Raw genomic sequence first — 16918 nt, 5'->3', positions numbered from 1 at the left:
TGAGCAATTCAAAGCATACTTTGTGCAAATAGCAAAATGACTACAACACTTGGTATTCCTAGGCGGTCACCCATCCAAGTACTAACCAAGCCCGAGGTTGCTTAACTGCCGAGATCGAACGAGATCGGGTGCTTTCAACCTGGTATGACCGTAGACGTTTGTTAGTCTGTTTTGACGACATTTATGGGAAATTCAAAGCATACTTTGTGCAAATAGTAAAATGACCACAACACTTGGTATTCCTAGGCGGTCACCCATCCAAGTACTAACCAAGCCCGAGGTTGCTTAACTGCCGAGATCGAACGAGATCGGGTGCTTTCAACCTGGTATGGCCGTAGACGTTTGTTAGTCTGTTTTGACGACATTTGTGAGCAATTCAAAGCATACTTTGTGCAAATAGAAAATAATGACTACAACACTTGGTATTCCTAGGCGGTCACCCATCCAAGTACTAACCAAGCCCGAGGTTGCTTAACTGCCGAGATCGAACGAGATCGGGTGCTTTCAACCTGGTATGGCCATAGACGTTTGTTAGTCTGTTTTGACGACATTTATGGGCAATTCAAAGCATACTTTGTGCAAATAGTAAAATGACTACAACACTTGGTATTCCTAGGCGGTCACCCATCCAAGCACTAACCAAACCCGAGGTTGCTTAACTGCCGAGATCGAACGAGATCGGGTGCTTTCAACCTGGTATGGCCGTAGACGTTTGTTAGTCTGTTACGACGATCTTTATGCGCAATTCAAAGCATACTTTGTATCAACAGAAAAATGACTACAACACTTGGTATTCCTAGGCGGTCACCCATCCAAGTACTAACCAAGCCCGAGGTTGCTTAACTGCCGAGATCGAACGAGATCGGATGCTTTCAACCTGGTATGGCCGAAGACGTTTGATAGTCTGTTTTGACGACATTTATGGGCAATTCAAAGCATACTTTGTGCAAATAGTAAAATGACTACAACACTTGGTATTCCTAGGCGGTCACCCATCCAAGTACTAACCAAGCCCGAGGTTGCTTAACTTCCGAGATCGGGTGCTTTCAACCTGGTATGGCCGTAGACGTTTTGTTAGTCTGTTTTGACGACATTTATGAGCAATTCAAAGCATACTTTGTGCAAATAGCAAAATGACTACAACACTTGGTATTCCTAGGCGGTCACCCATCCAAGTACTAACCAAGCCCGAGGTTGCGAAACATCCGAGATCGAACGAGATCGGGTGCTTTCAACCTGGTATGGCCGTAGACGTTTGTTAGTCTGTTTTGACGACATTTATGGGCAATTCAAAGCATACTTTGGGTAAATAGAAAAATGACTACAACACTTGGTATTCCTAAGAGGACACCCATCCAAGTACTAACCAAGCCCGAGGTTGCTTAACTGCCGAAATCGAACGAGATCGGGTGCTTTCAACCTGGTATGGCCGTAGACGTTTGTTAGACTGTTTTGACGACATTTATGCGCAATTCAAAGCATAACTTTGGGCAAACAGAAAAATGACTACAACACTTGGTATTCCTAGGCGGTCACCCATCCAAGTACTAACCAAACCCGAGGTTGCTTAACTGCCGAGATCGAACGAGATCGGGTGCTTTCAACCTGGTATGGCCGTAGACGTTTGTTAGTCTGTTTTGACGACATTTATGAGCAATTCAAAGCATACTTTGTGCAAATAGCAAAATGACTACAACACTTGGTATTCCTAGTCGGTCACCCATCCAAGTACTAACCAAGCCCGAGGTTGCGAAACATCCGAGATCGAACGAGATCGCGTGCTTTCAACCTGGTATGGCCGTAGACGTTTGTTAGTCTGTTTTGACGACATTTATGGGCAATTCAAAGCATACTTTGGTTAAATAGAAAAATGACTACAACACTTGGTATTCCTAAGAGGACACCCATCCAAGTACTAACCAAGCCCGAGGTTGCTTAACTGCCGAAATCGAACGAGATCGGGTGCTTTCAACCTGGTATGGCCGTAGACGTTTGTTAGACTGTTTTGACGACATTTATGCGCAATTCAAAGCATAACTTTGGGCAAACAGAAAAATGACTACAACACTTGGTATTCCTAGGCGGTCACCCATCCAAGTACTAACCAAACCCGAGGTTGCTTAACTGCCGAGATCGAACGAGATCGGGTGCTTTCAACCTGGTATGGCCGTAGACGTTTGTTAGTCTGTTATGACGATCTTCATGCGCAATTCAAAGCATACTTTGTATAAATAGAACGTGACTACAACACTTAGTATTCCTAGGAGGCCACCCATCCAAGTACCAACCAAGCCCGAGGTTGCTTAACTGCCGAGATCGAACGAGATCGGGTGCTTTCAACCTGGTATGGCCGTAGACGTTTGTTAGTCTGTTTTGACGACATTTATGGGCAATTCAAAGCATACTTTGGGTAAATTGAAAAATGACTACAACACTTGGTAACCTAAGAGGACACCCATCCAAGTACTAACCAAGCCCGAGTTTGCTTAACTGCCGAGATCAAACGAGATCGGGTGCTTTCAACCTGGTATGGCCGTAGACGTTTGTTAGACTGTTTTGACGACATTTATGCGCAATTCAAAGCATAACTTTGGGTAAACAGAAAAATGACTACAACACTTGGTATTCCTAGGCGGTCACCCATCCAAGTACTAACCAAGCCCGAGGTTGCTTAACTTCCGAGATCGAACGAGATCGGGTGCTTTCAACCTGGTATGGCCGTAGACGTTTGTTAGTCTGTTTTGACGACATTTATGAGCAATTCAAAGCATACTTTGTGCAAATAGCAAAATGACTACAACACTTGGTATTCCTAGGCGGTCACCCATCCAAGTACTAACCAAGCCCGAGGTTGCTTAACTGCCGAGATCGAACGAGATCGGGTGCTTTCAACCTGGTATGACCGTAGACGTTTGTTAGTCTGTTTTGACGACATTTATGGGAAATTCAAAGCATACTTTGTGCAAATAGTAAAATGACTACAACACTTGGTATTCCTAGGCGGTCACCCATCCAAGTACTAACCAAGCCCGAGGTTGCTTAACTGCCGAGATCGAACGAGATCGGGTGCTTTCAACCTGGTATGACCGTAGACGTTTGTTAGACTGTTTTGACGACATTTATGCGCAATTCAAAGCATGACTTTGGGTAAACAGAAAAATGACTACAACACTTGGTATTCCTAGGCGGTCACCCATCCAAGTACTAACCAAGCCCGAGGTTGCTTAACTTCCGAGATCGAACGAGATCGGGTGCTTTCAACCTGGTATGGCCGTAGACGTTTGTTAGTCTGTTTTGACGACATTTATGAGCAATTCAAAGCATACTTTGTGCAAATAGCAAAATGACTACAACACTTGGTATTCCTAGGCGGTCACCCATCCAAGTACTAACCAAGCCCGAGGTTGCTTAACTGCCGAGATCGAACGAGATCGGGTGCTTTCAACCTGGTATGACCGTAGACGTTTGTTAGTCTGTTTTGACGACATTTATGGGAAATTCAAAGCATACTTTGTGCAAATAGTAAAATGACTACAACACTTGGTATTCCTAGGCGGTCACCCATCCAAGTACTAACCAAGCCCGAGGTTGCTTAACTGCCGAGATCGAACGAGATCAGGTGCTTTCAACCTGGTATGGCCGTAGACGTTTGTTAGTCTGTTTTGACGACATTTGTGAGCAATTCAAAGCATACTTTGTGCAAATAGAAAATAATGACTACAACACTTGGTATTCCTAGGCGGTCACACATCCAAGTACTAACCAAGCCCGAGGTTGCTTAACTGCCGAGATCGAACGAGATCGGGTGCTTTCAACCTGGTATGGCCGTAGACGTTTGTTAGTCTGTTTTGACGACATTTATGGGCAATTCAAAGCATACTTTGTGCAAATAGTAAAATGACTACAACACTTGGTATTCCTAGGCGGTCACCCATCCAAGCACTAACCAAACCCGAGGTTGCTTAACTGCCGAGATCGAACGAGATCGGGTGCTTTCAACCTGGTATGGCCGTAGACGTTTGTTAGTCTGTTTTGACGACATTTATGGGCAATTCAAAGCATACTTTGGGTAAATAGAAAAATGACTACAACACTTGGTATTCCTATGCGGTCACCCATCCAAGTACTAACCAAGCCCGAGGTTGCTTAACTGCCGAGATCGAACGAGATCGGATGCTTTCAACCTGGTATGGCCGAAGACGTTTGATAGTCTGTTTTGACGACATTTATGGGCAATTCAAAGCATACTTTGTGCAAATAGTAAAATGACTACAACACTTGGTATTCCTAGGCGGTCACCCATCCAAGTACTAACCAAGCCCGAGGTTGCTTAACTTCCGAGATCGAACGAGATAGGGTGCTTTCAACCTGGTATGGCCGTAGACGTTTTGTTAGTCTGTTTTGACGACATTTATGAGCAATTCAAAGCATACTTTGTGCAAATAGCAAAATGACTACAACACTTGGTATTCCTAGTCGGTCACCCATCCAAGTACTAACCAAGCCCGAGGTTGCGAAACATCCGAGATCGAACGAGATCGGGTGCTTTCAACCTGGTATGGCCGTAGACGTTTGTTAGTCTGTTTTGACGACATTTATGGGCAATTCAAAGCATACTTTGGGTAAATAGAAAAATGACTACAACATTTGGTATTCCTAAGAGGACACCCATCCAAGTACTAACCAAGCCCGAGGTTGTTTAACTGCCGAAATCGAACGAGATCGGGTGCTTTCAACCTGGTATGGCCGTAGACGTTTGTTAGACTGTTACGACGATCTTTATGCGCAATTCAAAGCATACTTTGTATCAACAGAAAAATGACTACAACACTTGGTATTCCTAGGCGGTCACCCATCCAAGTACTAACCAAGCCCGAGGTTGCTTAACTGCCGAGATCGAACGAGATCGGGTGCTTTCAACCTGGTATGGCCGTAGACGTTTGTTAGTCTGTTTTGACGACATTTATGGGCAATTCAAAGCATACTTTGGGTAAATAGAAAAATGACTACAACACTTGGTATTCCTATGCGGTCACCCATCCAAGTACTAACCAAGCCCGAGGTTGCTTAACTGCCGAGATCGAACGAGATCGGATGCTTTCAACCTGGTATGGCCGAAGACGTTTGATAGTCTGTTTTGACGACATTTATGGGCAATTCAAAGCATACTTTGTGCAAATAGTAAAATGACTACAACACTTGGTATTCCTAGGCGGTCACCCATCCAAGTACTAACCAAGCCCGAGGTTGCTTAACTTCCGAGATCGAACGAGATAAGGTGCTTTCAACCTGGTATGGCCGTAGACGTTTTGTTAGTCTGTTTTGACGACATTTATGAGCAATTCAAAGCATACTTTGTGCAAATAGCAAAATGACTACAACACTTGGTATTCCTAGTCGGTCACCCATCCAAGTACTAACCAAGCCCGAGGTTGCGAAACATCCGAGATCGAACGAGATCGGGTGCTTTCAACCTGGTATGGCCGTAGACGTTTGTTAGTCTGTTTTGACGACATTTATGGGCAATTCAAAGCATACTTTGGGTAAATAGAAAAATGACTACAACATTTGGTATTCCTAAGAGGACACCCATCCAAGTACTAACCAAGCCCGAGGTTGTTTAACTGCCGAAATCGAACGAGATCGGGTGCTTTCAACCTGGTATGGCCGTAGACGTTTGTTAGACTGTTTTGACGACATTTATGCGCAATTCAAAGCATAACTTTTGGCAAACAGAAAAATGACTACAACACTTGGTATTCCTAGGCGGTCACCCATCCAAGTACTAACCAAACCGGAGGTTGCTTAACTGCCGAGATCGAACGAGATCGGGTGCTTTCAACCTGGTATGGCCGTAGACGTTTGTTAGTCTGTTATGACGATCTTCATGCGCAATTCAAAGCATACTTTGTATAAATAGAAAAGTGACTACAACACTTGGTATTCCTAGGAGGCCACCCATCCAAGTACCAACCAAGCCCGAGGTTGCTTAACTGCCGAGATCGAACGAGATCGGGTGCTTTCAACCTGGTATGGCCGTAGACGTTTGTTAGTCTGCTTTGACGACATTTATGCGCAATTCAAAGCATACTTTGGGTAAACAGAAAAATGACTACAACACTTGGTATTCCTAGGCGGTCACCCATCCAAGTACTAACCAAGCCCGAGGTTGCTTAACTGCCGAGATCGAACGAGATCGGGTGCTTTCAACCTGGTATGGCCGTAGACGTTTGTTAGTCTGTTTTGACGACATTGATGGGCAATTCAAAGCATACTTTGTGCAAATAGTAAAATGAACACAACACTTGGTATTCCTAGGCGGTCACCCATCCAAGTACTAACCAAGCCCAAGGTTGCTTAACTGCCGAGATCGAACGAGATCGGGTGCTTTCAACCTGGTATGGCCGTAGACGTTTGTTAGTCTGTATTAACGACATTTATGGGCAATTCAAAGCATACTTTGTGCAAATAGCAAAATGACTACAACACTTGGTATTCCTAGGCGGTCACCCATCCAAGTACTAACCAAGCCCGAGGTTGCTTAACTGCCGAGATCGAACGAGATCGGGTGCTTTCAACCTGGTATGGCCGTAGACGTTTGTTAGTCTGTTATGACGATCTTTATGCGCAATTCAAAGCATACTTTGGGTAAACAGAAAAATGACTACAACACTTGGTATTCCTAGGCGGTCACCCATCCAAGTACAACCAAGCCCGAGGTTGCTTAACTGCCGAGATCGAACGAGATCGCGTGCTTTCAACCTGGTATGGCCGTAGACGTTTGTTAGTCTGTTTTGACGACATTTATGGGCAGTTCAAAGCATACTTTGTGCAAATAGTAAAATGAATACAACACTTGGTTTTCCTAGGCGGTCACCCATCCAAGTACTAACCAAGCCCGAGGTTGCTTAACTGCCGAGATCGAACGAGATCGGGTGCTTTCAACCTGGTATGGCCGTAGACGTTTGTTAGTCTGTATTGACGACATTTATGGGCAATTCAAAGCATACTTTGTGCAAATAGTAAAATGACTACAACACTTGGTATTCCTAGGCGGTCACCCATCCAAGTACTAACCAAGCCCGAGGTTGCTTAACTGCCGTGATCGAACGAGATCGGGTGCTTTCAACCTGGTATGGCCGTAGACGTTTGTTAGTCTGTTATGACGATCTTTATGCGCAATTCAAAGCATACTTTGTATAAATAGAAAAATGACCACAACACTTGGTATTCCTAGGCGGTCACCCATCCAAGTACAACCAAGCCCGAGGTTGCTTAACTGCCGAGATCGAACGAGATCGGGTGCTTTCAACCTGGTATGGCCGTAGACGTTTTTTAGTCTGTTTTGACGACATTTATGGGCAGTTCAAAGCATACTTTGTGCAAATAGCAAAATGAATACAACACTTGGTTTTCCTAGGCGGTCACCCATCCAAGTACTAACCAAGCCCGAGGTTGCCTAACTGCCGAGATCGAACGAGATCGGGTGCTTTCAACCTGGTATGGCCGTAGACGTTTGTTAGTCTGTATTGACGACATTTATGGGCAATTCAAAGCATACTTTGTGCAAATAGTAAAATGACTACAACACTTGGTATTCCTAGGCGGTCACCCATCCAAGTACTAACCAAGCCCGAGGTTGCTTAACTGCCGAGATCGAACGAGATCGGGTGCTTTCAACCTGGTATGGCCGTAGACGTTTGTTAGTCTGTTATGACGATCTTTATGCGCAATTCAAAGCATACTTTGTATAAATAGAAAAATGACCACAACACTTGGTATTCCTAGGCGGTCACCCATCCAAGTACTAACCAAGCCCGAGGTTGCTTAACTGCCGAGATCGAACGAGATCGGGTGCTTTCAACCTGGTATGGCCGTAGACGTTTGTTAGTCTGTTTTGACGACATTTATGCGCAATTCAAAGCATACTTTGGGTAAACAGAAAAATTACTACAACAATTGGTATTCCTAGGCGGTCACCCATCCAAGTACTAACCAATCCCGAGGTTGCTTAACTGCCGAGATCGAACGAGATCGGGTGCTTTCAACCTGGTATGGCCGTAGACGTTTGTTAGTCTGTTTTAACGACATTTATGGGCAATTCAAAGCATACTTTGTGCTAATAGTAAAATGAATACAACACTTGGTATTCCTAGGCGGTCACCCATCCAAGTACTAACCAAGCCCGAGGTTGCTTAATTGCCGAGATCGAACGTGATCGGGTGCTTTCAACCTGGTATGGCCGTAGACGTTTGTTAGTATGTTTTAACGACATTTATGAGCAATTCAAAGCATACTTTGTGCAAATAGCAAAATGACTACAACACTTGGTATTCCTAGGCGGTCACCCATCCAAGTACAAACCAAGCCCGAGGTTGCTTAACTGCCGAGATCGAACGAGATCGGGTGCTTTCAACCTGGTATGGCCGTAAACGTTTGTTAGTCTGTTTTGACGACATTTATGCGCAATTCAAAGCATACTTTGGGTAAATAGAAAAATGACTACAACACTTGGTATTCCTAGGAGGTCACCCATCCCAGTACTAACCAAGCCCGAGGTTGCTAAACATCCGAGATCGAACGAGATCGGGTGCTTTCAACCTGGTATGGCCGTAGACGATTGTTAGTCTGTTATGACGATCTTTATGCGCAATTCAAAGCATACTTTGTGTAAATAGAAAATTGTCTACAACACTTGGTATTCCTAGGCGGTCACCCATCCAAGTACTAACCAAGCCCGAGGTTGCTTAACTGCCGAGATCGAACGAGATCGGGTGCTTTCAACCTGGTATGGCCGTAGACGTTTGTTAGTCTGTTTTGACGACATTTATGGGCAATTCAAAGCATACTTTGGGTAAATAGAAAAATGACTACAACACTTGGTATGCCAAAGAGGACACCCATCCAAATACTAACCAAGCCCGAGGTTGCTTAACTTCCGAGATCGAACGAGATCGGGTGCTTTCAACCTGGTATGCCCGTAGACGTTTGTTAGACTGTTTTGACGACATTTATGCGCAATTCAAAGTATAACTTTGGGTAAACAGAAAAATGACTACAACACTTGGTATTCCTAGGCGGTCACCCATCCAAGTACTAACCAAGCCCGAGGTTGCTTAACTTCCGAGATCGAACGAGATCGGGTGCTTTCAACCTGGTATGGCCGTAGACATTTGTTAGTCTGTTTTGACGACATTTATGGGCAATTCAAAGCATACTTTGGGTAAATAGAAAAATGACTACAACACTTGGTATTCCTAGGAGGTCACCCATCCAAGTACTAACCAAGCCCGAGGTTGCTAAACATCCGAGATCGAACGAGATCGGGTGCTTTCAACCTGGTATGGCCGTAGACGATTGTTAGTCTGTTATGACGATCTTTATGCGCAATTCAAAGCATACTTTGTGGAAATAGAAAATTGTCTACAACACTTGGTATTCCTAGGCGGTCACCCATCCAAGTACTAACCAAGCCCGAGGTTGCTTAACTGCCGAGATCGAACGAGATCGGGTGCTTTCAACCTGGTATGGCCGTAGACGTTTGTTAGTCTGTTTTGACGACATATATGGGCAATTCAAAGCATACTTTGGGTAAATAGAAAAATGACTACAACACTTGGTATACCAAAGAGGACACCCATCCAAATACTAACCAAGCCCGAGGTTGCTTAACTGCCGAGATCGAACGAGATCGGGTGCTTTCAACCTGGTATGGCCGTAGACGTTTGTTAGTCTGTTTTGACGACATTTATGGGCAATTCAAAGCATACTTTGTGCAAATAGTAAAATGACTACAACACTTGGTATTCCTAGGCGGTCACCCATCCAAGTACTAACCAAGCCCGAGGTTGCTTAACTGCCGAGACAGAACGAGATCGGGTGCTTTCAACCTGGTATGGCCGTAGACGTTTGTTAGTCTGTTTTAACGACATTTATGGGCAATTCAAAGCATACTTTGTGCAAATAGTAAAATGACTACAACACTTGGTATTCCTAGGCGGTCACCCATCCAAGTACTAACCAAGCCCGAGGTTGCTTAACAGCCGAGATCGAACGAGATCGTGTGCTTTCAACCTGGTATGGCCGTAGACGTTTGTTAGTCTGTTATGACGATCTTTATGCGCAATTCAAAGCATACTTTGTATAAATAGAAAAATGACTGCAACACTTGGTATTCCTAGGCGGTCACCCATCCATGTACTAACCAAGCCCGAGGTTGCTTAACTGCCGAGATCGAACGCGATCGGGTGCTTTCAACCTGGAATGGCCGTAGACGTTTGTTAGTCTGTTTTGACGACATTTATGAGCAATTCAAAGCATACTTTGTGCAAATAGCAAAATGACTACAACACTTGGTATTCCTAGGCGGTCACCCATCCAAGTACTTACCAAGCCCGAGGTTGCTTAACTGCCGAGATCGAACGAGATCGGGTGCTTTCAACCTGGTATGGCCGTAGAGGTTTGTTAGTCTGTTTTGACGACATTTATGGGCAATTCAAAGCATACTTTGTGCAAATAGTAAAATGACTACAACACTTGGTATTCCTAGGCGGTCACCCATCCAAGTACTAACCAAGCCCGAGGTTGCTTAACTGCCGAGATCGAACGAGATCGGGTGCTTTCAACCTGGTATGGCCGTAGAGGTTTGTTAGTCTGTTTTGACGACATTTATGGGCAATTCAAAGCATACTTTGTGCAAATAGTAAAATGACTACAACACTTGGTATTCCTAGGCGGTCACCCATCCAAGTACTAACCAAGCCCGAGGTTGCTTAACTGCCGAGATCGAACGAGATCGGGTGCTTTCAACCTGGTATGGCCGTAGACGTTTGTTAATCTGTTACGACGATCTTTATGCGCAATTCAAAGCATACTTTGCATCAACAGAAAAATGACTACAACACTTGGTATTCCTAGGCGGTCACCCATCCAAGTACTAACCAAGCCCGAGGTTGCTTAACTGCCGAGATCGAACGAGATCGGGTGCTTTCACCTGGTATGGCCGTAGAGGTTTGTTAGTCTGTTTTGACGACATTTATGCGCAATTCAAAGCATACTTTGGGTAAATAGAAAAATGACTACAACACTTGGTATTCCTAGGCGGTCACCCATCCAAGTACTAACCAAGCCCGAGGTTGCTTAACTGCCGAGATCGAACGAGATCGGGTGCTTTCATCCTGTTATGGCCGTAGACGTTTGATAGTCTGTTTTGACGACATTTATGGGCAATTCAAAGCATACTTTGTGCAAATAGAAAAATGACTACAACACTTGGTATTCCTAGGCGGTCACCCATCCAAGTACTAACCAAGCCCGAGGTTGCTTAACTGCCGAGATCGAACGAGATCGGGTGCTTTCAACCTTGTATGGCCGTAGACGTTTGTTAGTCTGTTTTGACGACATTTATGGGCAATTCAAAGCATACTTTGTGCAAATAGCAAAATGACTACAACACTTGGTGTTCCTAGTCGGTCACCCATCCAAGTACTAACCAAGCCCGAAGTTGCTAAACATCCGAGATGGAACGAGATCGGGTGCTTTCAACCTGGTATGGCCGTAGACGTTTGTTAGTCTGTTTTGACGACATTTATGGGCAATTCAAAGCATACTTTGGGTAAATAGAAAAATGACTACAACACTTGGTATTCCTAAGAGGACACCCATCCAAGTACTAACCAAGCCCGAGGTTGCTTAACTGCCGAAATCGAACGAGATCGGGTGCTTTCAACCTGGTATGGCCGTAGACGTTTGTTAGACTGTTTTGACGACATTTATGCGCAATTCAAAGCATAACTTTGGGCAAACAGAAAAATGACTACAACACTTGGTATTCCTAGGCGGTCACCCATCCAAGTACTAACCAAACCCGAGGTTGCTTAACTGCCGAGATCGAACGAGATGGGTGCTTTCAACCTGGTAGGGCCGTAGACGTTTGTTAGTCTGTTATGACGATCTTCATGCGCAATTCAAAGCATACTTTGTATAAATAGAAAAGTGACTACAACACTTGGTATTCCTAGGAGGTCACCCATCCAAGTACTAACCAAGCCCGAGGTTGCTTAACTGCCGAGATCGAACGAGATCGGGTGCTTTCAACCTGGTATGGCCGTAGATGTTTGTTAGTCTGCTTTGACGACATTTATGCGCAATTCAAAGCATACTTTGGGTAAACAGAAAAATGACTACAACACTTGGTATTCCCAGGCGGTCACCCATCCAAGTACTAACCAAGCCCGAGGTTGCTTAACTGCCGAGATCGAACGAGATCGGGTGCTTTCAACCTGGTATGGCCGTAGACGTTTGTTAGTCTGTTTTGACGACATTGATGGGCAATTCAAAGCATACTTTGTGCAAATAGTAAAATGAATACAACACTTGGTATTCCTAGGCGGTCACCCATCCAAGTACTGACCAAGCCCGATGTTGCTTAACTGCCGAGATCGAACGAGATCGGGTGCTTTCAACCTGGTATGGCCGTAGACGTTTGTTAGTCTGAATTAACGACATTTATGGGCAATTCAAAGCATACTTTGTGCAAACAGTAAAATGACTACAACACTTGGTATTCCTAGGCGGTCACCCATCCAAGTACTAACCAAGCCCGAGGTTGCTTGACTGCCGAGATCGAACGAGATCGGGTGCTTTCAACCTGGTATGGCCGTAGACGTTTGTTAGTCTGTTATGACGATCTTTATGCGCAATTCAAAGCATACTTTGTATAAATAGAAAAAAGACCACAACACTTGGTATTCCTAGGCGGTCACCCATCCAAGTACTAACCAAGCCCGAGGTTGCTTGACTGCCGAGATCGAACGAGATCGGGTGCTTTCAACCTGGTATGGCCGTAGACGTTTGTTAGTCTGTTATGACGATCTTTATGCGCAATTCAAAGCTTACTTTGGGTAAACAGAAAAATGACTACAACAATTGGTATTCCTAGGCGGTCACCCATCCAAGTACTAACCAAGCCCGAGGTTGCTTAACTGCCGAGATCGAACGAGATCGGGTGCTTTCAACCTGGTATGGCCGTAGACGTTTGTTACACTGTTTTGACGACATTTATGCGCAATTCAAAGTATAACTTTGTGCAAATAGTAAAATGACTACAACACTTGGTATTCCTAGGCGGTCACCCATCCAAGTACTAACCAAGCCCGAGGTTGCTTTACTGCCGAGATCGAACGTGATCGGGTGCTTTCAACCTGGTATGGCCGTAGACGTTTGTTAGTCTGTTTTAACGACATTTATGGGCAATTCAAAGCATACTTTGTGCAAATAATAAAATGACTACAACACTTGGTATTCCTAGGCGGTCACCCATCCAAGTACTAACCAAGCCCGAGGTTGCTTAACTGCCGAGATCGAACGAGATCGTTTGCTTTCAACCTGGTATGGCCGTAGACGTTTGTTAGTCTGTTTTGACGACATATATACGCAATTCAAAGCATACTTTGGGTAAATAGAAAAATTACTACAACACTTGGTATTCCTAGGCGGTCACCCATCCAAGTACTAACCAAGCCCGAGGTTGCTTAACTGCCGAGATCGAACGAGATCGGGTGCTTTCAACCTGGTATGGCCGTAGACGTTTGTTAGTCTGTTATGACGATCTTTATGCGCAATTCAAAGCATACTTTGGGTAAATAGAAAAATGACTACAACACTTGGTATTCCTAGGCGGTCACCCATCCAAGTACTAACCAAGCCCGAGGTTGCTAAACATCCGAGATCGAACGAGATCGGGTGCTTTCAACCTGGTATGGCCGTAGACGTTTGTTAGTCTGTTATGACGATCTTTATGCGCAATTCAAAGCATACTTTGGGTAAATAGAAAAATGACTACAACACTTGGTATTCCTAGGAGGTCACCCATCCAAGTACTAACCAAGCCCGAGGTTGCTAAACATCCGAGATCGAACGAGATCGGGTGCTTTCAACCTGGTATGGCCGTAGACGATTGTTAGTCTGTTATGACGATCTTTATGCGCAATTCAAAGCATACTTTGTGTAAATAGAAAATTGTCTACAACACTTGGTATTCCTAGGCGGTCACCCATCCAAGTACTAACCAAGCCCGAGGTTGCTTAACTGCCGAGATCGAACGAGATCGGGTGCTTTCAACCTGGTATGTCCTTAGACGTTTGTTAGTCTGTTTTGACGACATTTATGGGCAATTCAAAGCATACTTTGGGTAAATAGAAAAATGACTACAACACTTGGTATACCAAAGAGGACACCCATCCAAATACTAACCAAGCCCGAGGTTGCTTAACTGCCGAGATCGAACGAGATCGGGTGCTTTCAACCTGGTATGGCCGTAGACGTTTGTTAGACTGTTTTGACGACATTTATGCGCAATTCAAAGTATAACTTTGTGCAAATAGTAAAATGACTACAACACTTGGTATTCCTAGGCGGTCACCCAACCAAGTACGAACCAAGCCCGATGTTGCTTAACTGCCGAGATCGAACGTGATCGGGTGCTTTCAACCTGGTATGGCCGTAGACGTTTGTTAGTCAGTTCTAACGACATTTATGGGCAATTCAAAGCATACTTTGTGCAAATAATAAAATGACTACAACACTTGGTATTCCTAGGCGGTCACCCATCCAAGTACAACAAAGCCCGAGGTTGCTTAACTGCCGAGATCGAACGAGATCGGATGCTTTCAACCTGGTATGGCCGTAGACGTTTGTTAGTCTGTTTTGACGACATTTATGGGCAGTTCATAGCATGCTTTGTGCAAATAGTAAAATGAATACAACACTTGGTTTTCCTAGGCGGTCACCCATCCAAGTACTAACCAAGCCCGAGGTTGCTTAACTGCCGAGATCGAACGAGATCGAACGAGATCGGGTGCTTTCAACCTGGTATGGCCGTAGACGTTTGTTAGGCTGTATTGACGACATTTATGGGCAATTCAAAGCATACTTTGTGCAAATAGTAAAATGACTACAACACTTGGTATTCCTAGGCGGTCACCCATCCAAGTACTAACCAAGCCCGAGGTTGCTTAACTGCCGAGATCGAACGAGATCGGGTGCTTTCAACCTGGTATGGCCGTAGAGGTTTGTTAGTCTGTTATGACGATCTTTATGCGCAATTCAAAGCATACTTTGTATAAATAGAAAAATGACCACAACACTTGGTATTCCTAGGCGGTCACCCATCCAAGTACTAACCAAGCCCGAGGTTGCTTAACTGCCGAGATCGAACGAGATCGGGTGCTTTCAACCTGGTATGGCCGTAGACGTTTGTTAGTCTGTTTTGACGACATTTATGCGCAATTCAAAGCATACTTTGGGTAAACAGAAAAATGACTACAACAATTGGTATTCCTAGGCGGTCACCCATCCAAGTACTAACCAAGCCCGAGGTTGCTTAACTGCCGAGATCGAACGAGATCGGGTGCTTTCAACCTGGTATGGCCGTAGACGTTTGTTAGTCTGTTTTAACGACATTTATGGGCAATTCAAAGCATACTTTGTGCAAATAGTAAAATGAATACAACACTTGGTATTCCTAGGCGGTCACCCATCCAAGTACTAACCAAGCCCGAGGTTGCTTAACTGCCGAGATCGAACGAGATCGGGTGCTTTCAACCTTGTATGGCCGTAGACGTTTGTTAGTCTGTTTTGACGACATTTATGCGCAATTCAAAGCATACTTTGGGTAAATAGAAAAATGACTACAACACTTGGTATTCCTAGGAGGTCATCCATCCAAGTACTAACCAAGCCCGAGGTTGCTAAACATCCGAGATCGAACGAGATCGGGTGCTTTCAACCTGGTATGGCCGTAGATGATTGTTAGTCTGTTATGACGATCTTTATGCGCAATTCAAAGCATACTTTGTGTAAATAGAAAATTGTCTACAACACTTGGTATTCCTAGGCGGTCACCCATCCAAGTACTAACCAAGCCCGAGGTTGCTTAACTGCCGAGATCGAACGAGATCGGGTGCTTTCAACCTGGTATGGCCGTAGACGTTTGTTAGTCTGTTTTGACGACATTTATGGGCAATTCAAAGCATACTTTGGGTAAATAGAAAAATGACTACAACACTTGGTATACCAAAGAGGACACCCATCCAAACACTAACCAAGCCCGAGGTTGCTTAACTGCCGAGATCGAACGAGATCGGGTGCTTTCAACCTGGTATGGCCGTAGACGTTTGTTAGACTGTTTTGACGACATTTATGCGCAATTCAAAGTATAACTTTGGGTAAACAGAAAAATGACTACAACACTTGGTATTCCTAGGCGGTCACCCATCCAAGTACTAACCAAGCCCGAGGTTGCTTAACTTCCGAGATCGAACGAGATCGGGTGCTTTCAACCTGGTATGGCCGTAGACATTTGTTAGTCGGTTATGACGATCTTCATGCGCAATTCAAAGCATACTTTGCATAAATAGAAAAATGACTACAAAACTTGGTATTCCTAGGAGGTCACCCATCCAAGTACTAACCAAGACCGAGGTTGCTTAACTGCCGAGATCGAACGAGATCGGGTGCTTTCAACCTGGTATGGCCGTAGACGTTTGTTAGTCTGTTTTGACGACATTTAGGGGCAATTCAAAGCATACTTTGTGCAAATAGCAAAATGACTACAACACTTGGTATTCCTAGGCGGTCACCCATCCAAGTACTAACCAAGCCCGAGGTTGCTTAACTGCCGAGATCGAACGAGATCGGGTGCTTTCAACCTGGTATGGCCGTAGACGTTTGTTAGTCTGTTATGACGACATTTATGGGCAATTCAAAGCATACTTTGTGCAAATAGTTAAATGACTACAACACTTGGTATTCCTAGGCGGTCACCCATCCAAGTACTAACCAAGCCCGAGGTTGCTAAACATCCGAGATCGAACGAGATCGGGTGCTTTCAACCTGGTATGGCCGTAGACGATTGTTA

The 16918-nt window shown here is 44.6% G+C and overlaps 85 non-coding genes and 7 pseudogenes across 85 annotated transcripts; all 92 read right to left on the bottom strand.

Moving 5' to 3' along the window:
* Nucleotides 1-37: 37 nt before the first annotated feature.
* LOC145890851 (5S ribosomal RNA) lies at nucleotides 38-156 on the bottom strand. The gene has a single exon (XR_014399679.1). It is a non-coding gene; the product is annotated as a 5S ribosomal RNA (ribosomal RNA).
* Nucleotides 157-221: 65 nt separating this feature from the next.
* Nucleotides 222-340, bottom strand: LOC145890945 (5S ribosomal RNA). The gene has a single exon (XR_014399767.1). It is a non-coding gene; the product is annotated as a 5S ribosomal RNA (ribosomal RNA).
* Nucleotides 341-407: 67 nt separating this feature from the next.
* On the bottom strand, nucleotides 408-526 carry LOC145890894 (5S ribosomal RNA). Its single transcript, XR_014399719.1, has one exon. It is a non-coding gene; the product is annotated as a 5S ribosomal RNA (ribosomal RNA).
* Nucleotides 527-591: 65 nt separating this feature from the next.
* Nucleotides 592-710, bottom strand: LOC145891772 (5S ribosomal RNA). Its single transcript, XR_014400545.1, has one exon. It is a non-coding gene; the product is annotated as a 5S ribosomal RNA (ribosomal RNA).
* A 65-nt stretch (nucleotides 711-775) lies between these two features.
* Nucleotides 776-894, bottom strand: LOC145891576 (5S ribosomal RNA). Its single transcript, XR_014400360.1, has one exon. It is a non-coding gene; the product is annotated as a 5S ribosomal RNA (ribosomal RNA).
* A 65-nt stretch (nucleotides 895-959) lies between these two features.
* LOC145892281 (5S ribosomal RNA) lies at nucleotides 960-1068 on the bottom strand (annotated as a pseudogene).
* A 66-nt stretch (nucleotides 1069-1134) lies between these two features.
* LOC145892164 (5S ribosomal RNA) lies at nucleotides 1135-1253 on the bottom strand. The gene has a single exon (XR_014400919.1). It is a non-coding gene; the product is annotated as a 5S ribosomal RNA (ribosomal RNA).
* A 65-nt stretch (nucleotides 1254-1318) lies between these two features.
* LOC145891510 (5S ribosomal RNA) lies at nucleotides 1319-1437 on the bottom strand. The gene has a single exon (XR_014400297.1). It is a non-coding gene; the product is annotated as a 5S ribosomal RNA (ribosomal RNA).
* Nucleotides 1438-1503: 66 nt separating this feature from the next.
* On the bottom strand, nucleotides 1504-1622 carry LOC145891133 (5S ribosomal RNA). Its single transcript, XR_014399944.1, has one exon. It is a non-coding gene; the product is annotated as a 5S ribosomal RNA (ribosomal RNA).
* A 65-nt stretch (nucleotides 1623-1687) lies between these two features.
* Nucleotides 1688-1806, bottom strand: LOC145892551 (5S ribosomal RNA; annotated as a pseudogene).
* A 65-nt stretch (nucleotides 1807-1871) lies between these two features.
* LOC145891508 (5S ribosomal RNA) lies at nucleotides 1872-1990 on the bottom strand. The gene has a single exon (XR_014400295.1). It is a non-coding gene; the product is annotated as a 5S ribosomal RNA (ribosomal RNA).
* Nucleotides 1991-2056: 66 nt separating this feature from the next.
* LOC145891132 (5S ribosomal RNA) lies at nucleotides 2057-2175 on the bottom strand. Its single transcript, XR_014399943.1, has one exon. It is a non-coding gene; the product is annotated as a 5S ribosomal RNA (ribosomal RNA).
* Nucleotides 2176-2239: 64 nt separating this feature from the next.
* LOC145891759 (5S ribosomal RNA) lies at nucleotides 2240-2358 on the bottom strand. The gene has a single exon (XR_014400533.1). It is a non-coding gene; the product is annotated as a 5S ribosomal RNA (ribosomal RNA).
* Nucleotides 2359-2423: 65 nt separating this feature from the next.
* Nucleotides 2424-2541, bottom strand: LOC145892511 (5S ribosomal RNA; annotated as a pseudogene).
* A 66-nt stretch (nucleotides 2542-2607) lies between these two features.
* LOC145890756 (5S ribosomal RNA) lies at nucleotides 2608-2726 on the bottom strand. The gene has a single exon (XR_014399591.1). It is a non-coding gene; the product is annotated as a 5S ribosomal RNA (ribosomal RNA).
* A 65-nt stretch (nucleotides 2727-2791) lies between these two features.
* On the bottom strand, nucleotides 2792-2910 carry LOC145890850 (5S ribosomal RNA). The gene has a single exon (XR_014399678.1). It is a non-coding gene; the product is annotated as a 5S ribosomal RNA (ribosomal RNA).
* Nucleotides 2911-2975: 65 nt separating this feature from the next.
* Nucleotides 2976-3094, bottom strand: LOC145890849 (5S ribosomal RNA). The gene has a single exon (XR_014399677.1). It is a non-coding gene; the product is annotated as a 5S ribosomal RNA (ribosomal RNA).
* Nucleotides 3095-3160: 66 nt separating this feature from the next.
* Nucleotides 3161-3279, bottom strand: LOC145890744 (5S ribosomal RNA). Its single transcript, XR_014399580.1, has one exon. It is a non-coding gene; the product is annotated as a 5S ribosomal RNA (ribosomal RNA).
* Nucleotides 3280-3344: 65 nt separating this feature from the next.
* Nucleotides 3345-3463, bottom strand: LOC145890848 (5S ribosomal RNA). The gene has a single exon (XR_014399676.1). It is a non-coding gene; the product is annotated as a 5S ribosomal RNA (ribosomal RNA).
* Nucleotides 3464-3528: 65 nt separating this feature from the next.
* LOC145891014 (5S ribosomal RNA) lies at nucleotides 3529-3647 on the bottom strand. Its single transcript, XR_014399831.1, has one exon. It is a non-coding gene; the product is annotated as a 5S ribosomal RNA (ribosomal RNA).
* A 67-nt stretch (nucleotides 3648-3714) lies between these two features.
* On the bottom strand, nucleotides 3715-3833 carry LOC145891477 (5S ribosomal RNA). Its single transcript, XR_014400266.1, has one exon. It is a non-coding gene; the product is annotated as a 5S ribosomal RNA (ribosomal RNA).
* A 65-nt stretch (nucleotides 3834-3898) lies between these two features.
* LOC145891771 (5S ribosomal RNA) lies at nucleotides 3899-4017 on the bottom strand. The gene has a single exon (XR_014400544.1). It is a non-coding gene; the product is annotated as a 5S ribosomal RNA (ribosomal RNA).
* A 65-nt stretch (nucleotides 4018-4082) lies between these two features.
* On the bottom strand, nucleotides 4083-4201 carry LOC145891666 (5S ribosomal RNA). The gene has a single exon (XR_014400444.1). It is a non-coding gene; the product is annotated as a 5S ribosomal RNA (ribosomal RNA).
* A 65-nt stretch (nucleotides 4202-4266) lies between these two features.
* LOC145891378 (5S ribosomal RNA) lies at nucleotides 4267-4385 on the bottom strand. Its single transcript, XR_014400173.1, has one exon. It is a non-coding gene; the product is annotated as a 5S ribosomal RNA (ribosomal RNA).
* A 66-nt stretch (nucleotides 4386-4451) lies between these two features.
* Nucleotides 4452-4570, bottom strand: LOC145892318 (5S ribosomal RNA). The gene has a single exon (XR_014401056.1). It is a non-coding gene; the product is annotated as a 5S ribosomal RNA (ribosomal RNA).
* A 65-nt stretch (nucleotides 4571-4635) lies between these two features.
* LOC145892204 (5S ribosomal RNA) lies at nucleotides 4636-4754 on the bottom strand. Its single transcript, XR_014400956.1, has one exon. It is a non-coding gene; the product is annotated as a 5S ribosomal RNA (ribosomal RNA).
* A 65-nt stretch (nucleotides 4755-4819) lies between these two features.
* Nucleotides 4820-4938, bottom strand: LOC145893101 (5S ribosomal RNA). Its single transcript, XR_014401477.1, has one exon. It is a non-coding gene; the product is annotated as a 5S ribosomal RNA (ribosomal RNA).
* Nucleotides 4939-5003: 65 nt separating this feature from the next.
* LOC145891665 (5S ribosomal RNA) lies at nucleotides 5004-5122 on the bottom strand. Its single transcript, XR_014400443.1, has one exon. It is a non-coding gene; the product is annotated as a 5S ribosomal RNA (ribosomal RNA).
* Nucleotides 5123-5187: 65 nt separating this feature from the next.
* LOC145891718 (5S ribosomal RNA) lies at nucleotides 5188-5306 on the bottom strand. The gene has a single exon (XR_014400494.1). It is a non-coding gene; the product is annotated as a 5S ribosomal RNA (ribosomal RNA).
* Nucleotides 5307-5372: 66 nt separating this feature from the next.
* On the bottom strand, nucleotides 5373-5491 carry LOC145892317 (5S ribosomal RNA). The gene has a single exon (XR_014401055.1). It is a non-coding gene; the product is annotated as a 5S ribosomal RNA (ribosomal RNA).
* A 65-nt stretch (nucleotides 5492-5556) lies between these two features.
* Nucleotides 5557-5675, bottom strand: LOC145892203 (5S ribosomal RNA). The gene has a single exon (XR_014400955.1). It is a non-coding gene; the product is annotated as a 5S ribosomal RNA (ribosomal RNA).
* Nucleotides 5676-5741: 66 nt separating this feature from the next.
* LOC145891987 (5S ribosomal RNA) lies at nucleotides 5742-5860 on the bottom strand. Its single transcript, XR_014400751.1, has one exon. It is a non-coding gene; the product is annotated as a 5S ribosomal RNA (ribosomal RNA).
* Nucleotides 5861-5925: 65 nt separating this feature from the next.
* LOC145891369 (5S ribosomal RNA) lies at nucleotides 5926-6044 on the bottom strand. The gene has a single exon (XR_014400165.1). It is a non-coding gene; the product is annotated as a 5S ribosomal RNA (ribosomal RNA).
* A 65-nt stretch (nucleotides 6045-6109) lies between these two features.
* Nucleotides 6110-6228, bottom strand: LOC145893100 (5S ribosomal RNA). Its single transcript, XR_014401476.1, has one exon. It is a non-coding gene; the product is annotated as a 5S ribosomal RNA (ribosomal RNA).
* Nucleotides 6229-6293: 65 nt separating this feature from the next.
* LOC145891248 (5S ribosomal RNA) lies at nucleotides 6294-6412 on the bottom strand. The gene has a single exon (XR_014400052.1). It is a non-coding gene; the product is annotated as a 5S ribosomal RNA (ribosomal RNA).
* A 65-nt stretch (nucleotides 6413-6477) lies between these two features.
* LOC145893099 (5S ribosomal RNA) lies at nucleotides 6478-6596 on the bottom strand. The gene has a single exon (XR_014401475.1). It is a non-coding gene; the product is annotated as a 5S ribosomal RNA (ribosomal RNA).
* Nucleotides 6597-6661: 65 nt separating this feature from the next.
* On the bottom strand, nucleotides 6662-6779 carry LOC145891746 (5S ribosomal RNA). Its single transcript, XR_014400521.1, has one exon. It is a non-coding gene; the product is annotated as a 5S ribosomal RNA (ribosomal RNA).
* A 65-nt stretch (nucleotides 6780-6844) lies between these two features.
* LOC145891161 (5S ribosomal RNA) lies at nucleotides 6845-6963 on the bottom strand. Its single transcript, XR_014399971.1, has one exon. It is a non-coding gene; the product is annotated as a 5S ribosomal RNA (ribosomal RNA).
* A 65-nt stretch (nucleotides 6964-7028) lies between these two features.
* LOC145891448 (5S ribosomal RNA) lies at nucleotides 7029-7147 on the bottom strand. The gene has a single exon (XR_014400238.1). It is a non-coding gene; the product is annotated as a 5S ribosomal RNA (ribosomal RNA).
* Nucleotides 7148-7212: 65 nt separating this feature from the next.
* Nucleotides 7213-7330, bottom strand: LOC145891480 (5S ribosomal RNA). The gene has a single exon (XR_014400269.1). It is a non-coding gene; the product is annotated as a 5S ribosomal RNA (ribosomal RNA).
* A 65-nt stretch (nucleotides 7331-7395) lies between these two features.
* LOC145891826 (5S ribosomal RNA) lies at nucleotides 7396-7514 on the bottom strand. Its single transcript, XR_014400598.1, has one exon. It is a non-coding gene; the product is annotated as a 5S ribosomal RNA (ribosomal RNA).
* A 65-nt stretch (nucleotides 7515-7579) lies between these two features.
* LOC145893098 (5S ribosomal RNA) lies at nucleotides 7580-7698 on the bottom strand. Its single transcript, XR_014401474.1, has one exon. It is a non-coding gene; the product is annotated as a 5S ribosomal RNA (ribosomal RNA).
* Nucleotides 7699-7763: 65 nt separating this feature from the next.
* LOC145890944 (5S ribosomal RNA) lies at nucleotides 7764-7882 on the bottom strand. Its single transcript, XR_014399766.1, has one exon. It is a non-coding gene; the product is annotated as a 5S ribosomal RNA (ribosomal RNA).
* A 65-nt stretch (nucleotides 7883-7947) lies between these two features.
* On the bottom strand, nucleotides 7948-8066 carry LOC145891517 (5S ribosomal RNA). Its single transcript, XR_014400304.1, has one exon. It is a non-coding gene; the product is annotated as a 5S ribosomal RNA (ribosomal RNA).
* Nucleotides 8067-8131: 65 nt separating this feature from the next.
* LOC145891846 (5S ribosomal RNA) lies at nucleotides 8132-8250 on the bottom strand. The gene has a single exon (XR_014400618.1). It is a non-coding gene; the product is annotated as a 5S ribosomal RNA (ribosomal RNA).
* Nucleotides 8251-8315: 65 nt separating this feature from the next.
* On the bottom strand, nucleotides 8316-8434 carry LOC145891259 (5S ribosomal RNA). The gene has a single exon (XR_014400063.1). It is a non-coding gene; the product is annotated as a 5S ribosomal RNA (ribosomal RNA).
* Nucleotides 8435-8499: 65 nt separating this feature from the next.
* LOC145891472 (5S ribosomal RNA) lies at nucleotides 8500-8618 on the bottom strand. The gene has a single exon (XR_014400261.1). It is a non-coding gene; the product is annotated as a 5S ribosomal RNA (ribosomal RNA).
* A 65-nt stretch (nucleotides 8619-8683) lies between these two features.
* LOC145892997 (5S ribosomal RNA) lies at nucleotides 8684-8802 on the bottom strand. The gene has a single exon (XR_014401378.1). It is a non-coding gene; the product is annotated as a 5S ribosomal RNA (ribosomal RNA).
* A 65-nt stretch (nucleotides 8803-8867) lies between these two features.
* Nucleotides 8868-8986, bottom strand: LOC145892252 (5S ribosomal RNA). Its single transcript, XR_014400998.1, has one exon. It is a non-coding gene; the product is annotated as a 5S ribosomal RNA (ribosomal RNA).
* Nucleotides 8987-9052: 66 nt separating this feature from the next.
* On the bottom strand, nucleotides 9053-9171 carry LOC145893139 (5S ribosomal RNA). Its single transcript, XR_014401514.1, has one exon. It is a non-coding gene; the product is annotated as a 5S ribosomal RNA (ribosomal RNA).
* Nucleotides 9172-9236: 65 nt separating this feature from the next.
* On the bottom strand, nucleotides 9237-9355 carry LOC145891537 (5S ribosomal RNA). Its single transcript, XR_014400322.1, has one exon. It is a non-coding gene; the product is annotated as a 5S ribosomal RNA (ribosomal RNA).
* A 65-nt stretch (nucleotides 9356-9420) lies between these two features.
* Nucleotides 9421-9539, bottom strand: LOC145892985 (5S ribosomal RNA). The gene has a single exon (XR_014401366.1). It is a non-coding gene; the product is annotated as a 5S ribosomal RNA (ribosomal RNA).
* Nucleotides 9540-9604: 65 nt separating this feature from the next.
* LOC145892053 (5S ribosomal RNA) lies at nucleotides 9605-9723 on the bottom strand. The gene has a single exon (XR_014400814.1). It is a non-coding gene; the product is annotated as a 5S ribosomal RNA (ribosomal RNA).
* A 65-nt stretch (nucleotides 9724-9788) lies between these two features.
* On the bottom strand, nucleotides 9789-9907 carry LOC145891995 (5S ribosomal RNA). Its single transcript, XR_014400759.1, has one exon. It is a non-coding gene; the product is annotated as a 5S ribosomal RNA (ribosomal RNA).
* Nucleotides 9908-9972: 65 nt separating this feature from the next.
* Nucleotides 9973-10091, bottom strand: LOC145891760 (5S ribosomal RNA). The gene has a single exon (XR_014400534.1). It is a non-coding gene; the product is annotated as a 5S ribosomal RNA (ribosomal RNA).
* Nucleotides 10092-10156: 65 nt separating this feature from the next.
* On the bottom strand, nucleotides 10157-10275 carry LOC145892186 (5S ribosomal RNA). Its single transcript, XR_014400939.1, has one exon. It is a non-coding gene; the product is annotated as a 5S ribosomal RNA (ribosomal RNA).
* A 65-nt stretch (nucleotides 10276-10340) lies between these two features.
* On the bottom strand, nucleotides 10341-10459 carry LOC145891401 (5S ribosomal RNA). Its single transcript, XR_014400195.1, has one exon. It is a non-coding gene; the product is annotated as a 5S ribosomal RNA (ribosomal RNA).
* Nucleotides 10460-10524: 65 nt separating this feature from the next.
* Nucleotides 10525-10643, bottom strand: LOC145891228 (5S ribosomal RNA). The gene has a single exon (XR_014400034.1). It is a non-coding gene; the product is annotated as a 5S ribosomal RNA (ribosomal RNA).
* Nucleotides 10644-10708: 65 nt separating this feature from the next.
* Nucleotides 10709-10827, bottom strand: LOC145893097 (5S ribosomal RNA). Its single transcript, XR_014401473.1, has one exon. It is a non-coding gene; the product is annotated as a 5S ribosomal RNA (ribosomal RNA).
* Nucleotides 10828-10892: 65 nt separating this feature from the next.
* Nucleotides 10893-11010, bottom strand: LOC145892269 (5S ribosomal RNA). Its single transcript, XR_014401012.1, has one exon. It is a non-coding gene; the product is annotated as a 5S ribosomal RNA (ribosomal RNA).
* Nucleotides 11011-11075: 65 nt separating this feature from the next.
* Nucleotides 11076-11194, bottom strand: LOC145891933 (5S ribosomal RNA). Its single transcript, XR_014400700.1, has one exon. It is a non-coding gene; the product is annotated as a 5S ribosomal RNA (ribosomal RNA).
* Nucleotides 11195-11259: 65 nt separating this feature from the next.
* LOC145891451 (5S ribosomal RNA) lies at nucleotides 11260-11378 on the bottom strand. The gene has a single exon (XR_014400241.1). It is a non-coding gene; the product is annotated as a 5S ribosomal RNA (ribosomal RNA).
* Nucleotides 11379-11443: 65 nt separating this feature from the next.
* LOC145892640 (5S ribosomal RNA) lies at nucleotides 11444-11562 on the bottom strand (annotated as a pseudogene).
* Nucleotides 11563-11627: 65 nt separating this feature from the next.
* Nucleotides 11628-11746, bottom strand: LOC145891507 (5S ribosomal RNA). The gene has a single exon (XR_014400294.1). It is a non-coding gene; the product is annotated as a 5S ribosomal RNA (ribosomal RNA).
* Nucleotides 11747-11812: 66 nt separating this feature from the next.
* On the bottom strand, nucleotides 11813-11930 carry LOC145892608 (5S ribosomal RNA; annotated as a pseudogene).
* A 65-nt stretch (nucleotides 11931-11995) lies between these two features.
* LOC145890981 (5S ribosomal RNA) lies at nucleotides 11996-12114 on the bottom strand. The gene has a single exon (XR_014399800.1). It is a non-coding gene; the product is annotated as a 5S ribosomal RNA (ribosomal RNA).
* Nucleotides 12115-12179: 65 nt separating this feature from the next.
* LOC145891390 (5S ribosomal RNA) lies at nucleotides 12180-12298 on the bottom strand. Its single transcript, XR_014400185.1, has one exon. It is a non-coding gene; the product is annotated as a 5S ribosomal RNA (ribosomal RNA).
* A 65-nt stretch (nucleotides 12299-12363) lies between these two features.
* Nucleotides 12364-12482, bottom strand: LOC145892069 (5S ribosomal RNA). The gene has a single exon (XR_014400828.1). It is a non-coding gene; the product is annotated as a 5S ribosomal RNA (ribosomal RNA).
* Nucleotides 12483-12547: 65 nt separating this feature from the next.
* On the bottom strand, nucleotides 12548-12666 carry LOC145891003 (5S ribosomal RNA). Its single transcript, XR_014399821.1, has one exon. It is a non-coding gene; the product is annotated as a 5S ribosomal RNA (ribosomal RNA).
* Nucleotides 12667-12731: 65 nt separating this feature from the next.
* Nucleotides 12732-12850, bottom strand: LOC145891164 (5S ribosomal RNA). The gene has a single exon (XR_014399974.1). It is a non-coding gene; the product is annotated as a 5S ribosomal RNA (ribosomal RNA).
* A 65-nt stretch (nucleotides 12851-12915) lies between these two features.
* LOC145891470 (5S ribosomal RNA) lies at nucleotides 12916-13034 on the bottom strand. The gene has a single exon (XR_014400259.1). It is a non-coding gene; the product is annotated as a 5S ribosomal RNA (ribosomal RNA).
* A 66-nt stretch (nucleotides 13035-13100) lies between these two features.
* On the bottom strand, nucleotides 13101-13219 carry LOC145891170 (5S ribosomal RNA). Its single transcript, XR_014399979.1, has one exon. It is a non-coding gene; the product is annotated as a 5S ribosomal RNA (ribosomal RNA).
* A 65-nt stretch (nucleotides 13220-13284) lies between these two features.
* On the bottom strand, nucleotides 13285-13403 carry LOC145891834 (5S ribosomal RNA). Its single transcript, XR_014400606.1, has one exon. It is a non-coding gene; the product is annotated as a 5S ribosomal RNA (ribosomal RNA).
* A 65-nt stretch (nucleotides 13404-13468) lies between these two features.
* Nucleotides 13469-13587, bottom strand: LOC145891168 (5S ribosomal RNA). Its single transcript, XR_014399977.1, has one exon. It is a non-coding gene; the product is annotated as a 5S ribosomal RNA (ribosomal RNA).
* Nucleotides 13588-13652: 65 nt separating this feature from the next.
* LOC145891642 (5S ribosomal RNA) lies at nucleotides 13653-13771 on the bottom strand. Its single transcript, XR_014400422.1, has one exon. It is a non-coding gene; the product is annotated as a 5S ribosomal RNA (ribosomal RNA).
* Nucleotides 13772-13836: 65 nt separating this feature from the next.
* On the bottom strand, nucleotides 13837-13955 carry LOC145891535 (5S ribosomal RNA). The gene has a single exon (XR_014400321.1). It is a non-coding gene; the product is annotated as a 5S ribosomal RNA (ribosomal RNA).
* A 65-nt stretch (nucleotides 13956-14020) lies between these two features.
* LOC145891769 (5S ribosomal RNA) lies at nucleotides 14021-14139 on the bottom strand. Its single transcript, XR_014400542.1, has one exon. It is a non-coding gene; the product is annotated as a 5S ribosomal RNA (ribosomal RNA).
* A 65-nt stretch (nucleotides 14140-14204) lies between these two features.
* On the bottom strand, nucleotides 14205-14323 carry LOC145892051 (5S ribosomal RNA). The gene has a single exon (XR_014400812.1). It is a non-coding gene; the product is annotated as a 5S ribosomal RNA (ribosomal RNA).
* A 66-nt stretch (nucleotides 14324-14389) lies between these two features.
* Nucleotides 14390-14508, bottom strand: LOC145892144 (5S ribosomal RNA). Its single transcript, XR_014400900.1, has one exon. It is a non-coding gene; the product is annotated as a 5S ribosomal RNA (ribosomal RNA).
* Nucleotides 14509-14573: 65 nt separating this feature from the next.
* Nucleotides 14574-14691, bottom strand: LOC145892208 (5S ribosomal RNA). The gene has a single exon (XR_014400960.1). It is a non-coding gene; the product is annotated as a 5S ribosomal RNA (ribosomal RNA).
* A 65-nt stretch (nucleotides 14692-14756) lies between these two features.
* LOC145892225 (5S ribosomal RNA) lies at nucleotides 14757-14885 on the bottom strand (annotated as a pseudogene).
* Nucleotides 14886-14950: 65 nt separating this feature from the next.
* LOC145891227 (5S ribosomal RNA) lies at nucleotides 14951-15069 on the bottom strand. Its single transcript, XR_014400033.1, has one exon. It is a non-coding gene; the product is annotated as a 5S ribosomal RNA (ribosomal RNA).
* A 65-nt stretch (nucleotides 15070-15134) lies between these two features.
* On the bottom strand, nucleotides 15135-15253 carry LOC145890943 (5S ribosomal RNA). Its single transcript, XR_014399765.1, has one exon. It is a non-coding gene; the product is annotated as a 5S ribosomal RNA (ribosomal RNA).
* A 65-nt stretch (nucleotides 15254-15318) lies between these two features.
* On the bottom strand, nucleotides 15319-15437 carry LOC145891469 (5S ribosomal RNA). Its single transcript, XR_014400258.1, has one exon. It is a non-coding gene; the product is annotated as a 5S ribosomal RNA (ribosomal RNA).
* Nucleotides 15438-15502: 65 nt separating this feature from the next.
* Nucleotides 15503-15621, bottom strand: LOC145891927 (5S ribosomal RNA). Its single transcript, XR_014400694.1, has one exon. It is a non-coding gene; the product is annotated as a 5S ribosomal RNA (ribosomal RNA).
* A 65-nt stretch (nucleotides 15622-15686) lies between these two features.
* LOC145892168 (5S ribosomal RNA) lies at nucleotides 15687-15805 on the bottom strand. Its single transcript, XR_014400922.1, has one exon. It is a non-coding gene; the product is annotated as a 5S ribosomal RNA (ribosomal RNA).
* A 65-nt stretch (nucleotides 15806-15870) lies between these two features.
* LOC145892973 (5S ribosomal RNA) lies at nucleotides 15871-15989 on the bottom strand. Its single transcript, XR_014401355.1, has one exon. It is a non-coding gene; the product is annotated as a 5S ribosomal RNA (ribosomal RNA).
* A 65-nt stretch (nucleotides 15990-16054) lies between these two features.
* Nucleotides 16055-16173, bottom strand: LOC145892393 (5S ribosomal RNA; annotated as a pseudogene).
* Nucleotides 16174-16239: 66 nt separating this feature from the next.
* LOC145893128 (5S ribosomal RNA) lies at nucleotides 16240-16358 on the bottom strand. Its single transcript, XR_014401503.1, has one exon. It is a non-coding gene; the product is annotated as a 5S ribosomal RNA (ribosomal RNA).
* Nucleotides 16359-16423: 65 nt separating this feature from the next.
* On the bottom strand, nucleotides 16424-16542 carry LOC145891779 (5S ribosomal RNA). The gene has a single exon (XR_014400552.1). It is a non-coding gene; the product is annotated as a 5S ribosomal RNA (ribosomal RNA).
* A 65-nt stretch (nucleotides 16543-16607) lies between these two features.
* On the bottom strand, nucleotides 16608-16726 carry LOC145893096 (5S ribosomal RNA). Its single transcript, XR_014401472.1, has one exon. It is a non-coding gene; the product is annotated as a 5S ribosomal RNA (ribosomal RNA).
* Nucleotides 16727-16791: 65 nt separating this feature from the next.
* On the bottom strand, nucleotides 16792-16910 carry LOC145891641 (5S ribosomal RNA). Its single transcript, XR_014400421.1, has one exon. It is a non-coding gene; the product is annotated as a 5S ribosomal RNA (ribosomal RNA).
* Between the last annotated feature and the right edge of the window lie 8 nt (nucleotides 16911-16918).

The sequence above is a fragment of the Ascidia mentula genome, chromosome 2 (genome assembly GCF_947561715.1).
Source record: "Ascidia mentula chromosome 2, kaAscMent1.1, whole genome shotgun sequence".
NCBI classification, from domain to species: Eukaryota; Metazoa; Chordata; class Ascidiacea; order Phlebobranchia; family Ascidiidae; genus Ascidia; species Ascidia mentula.
This window is presented reverse-complemented; position numbering and strand designations above follow the sequence as displayed.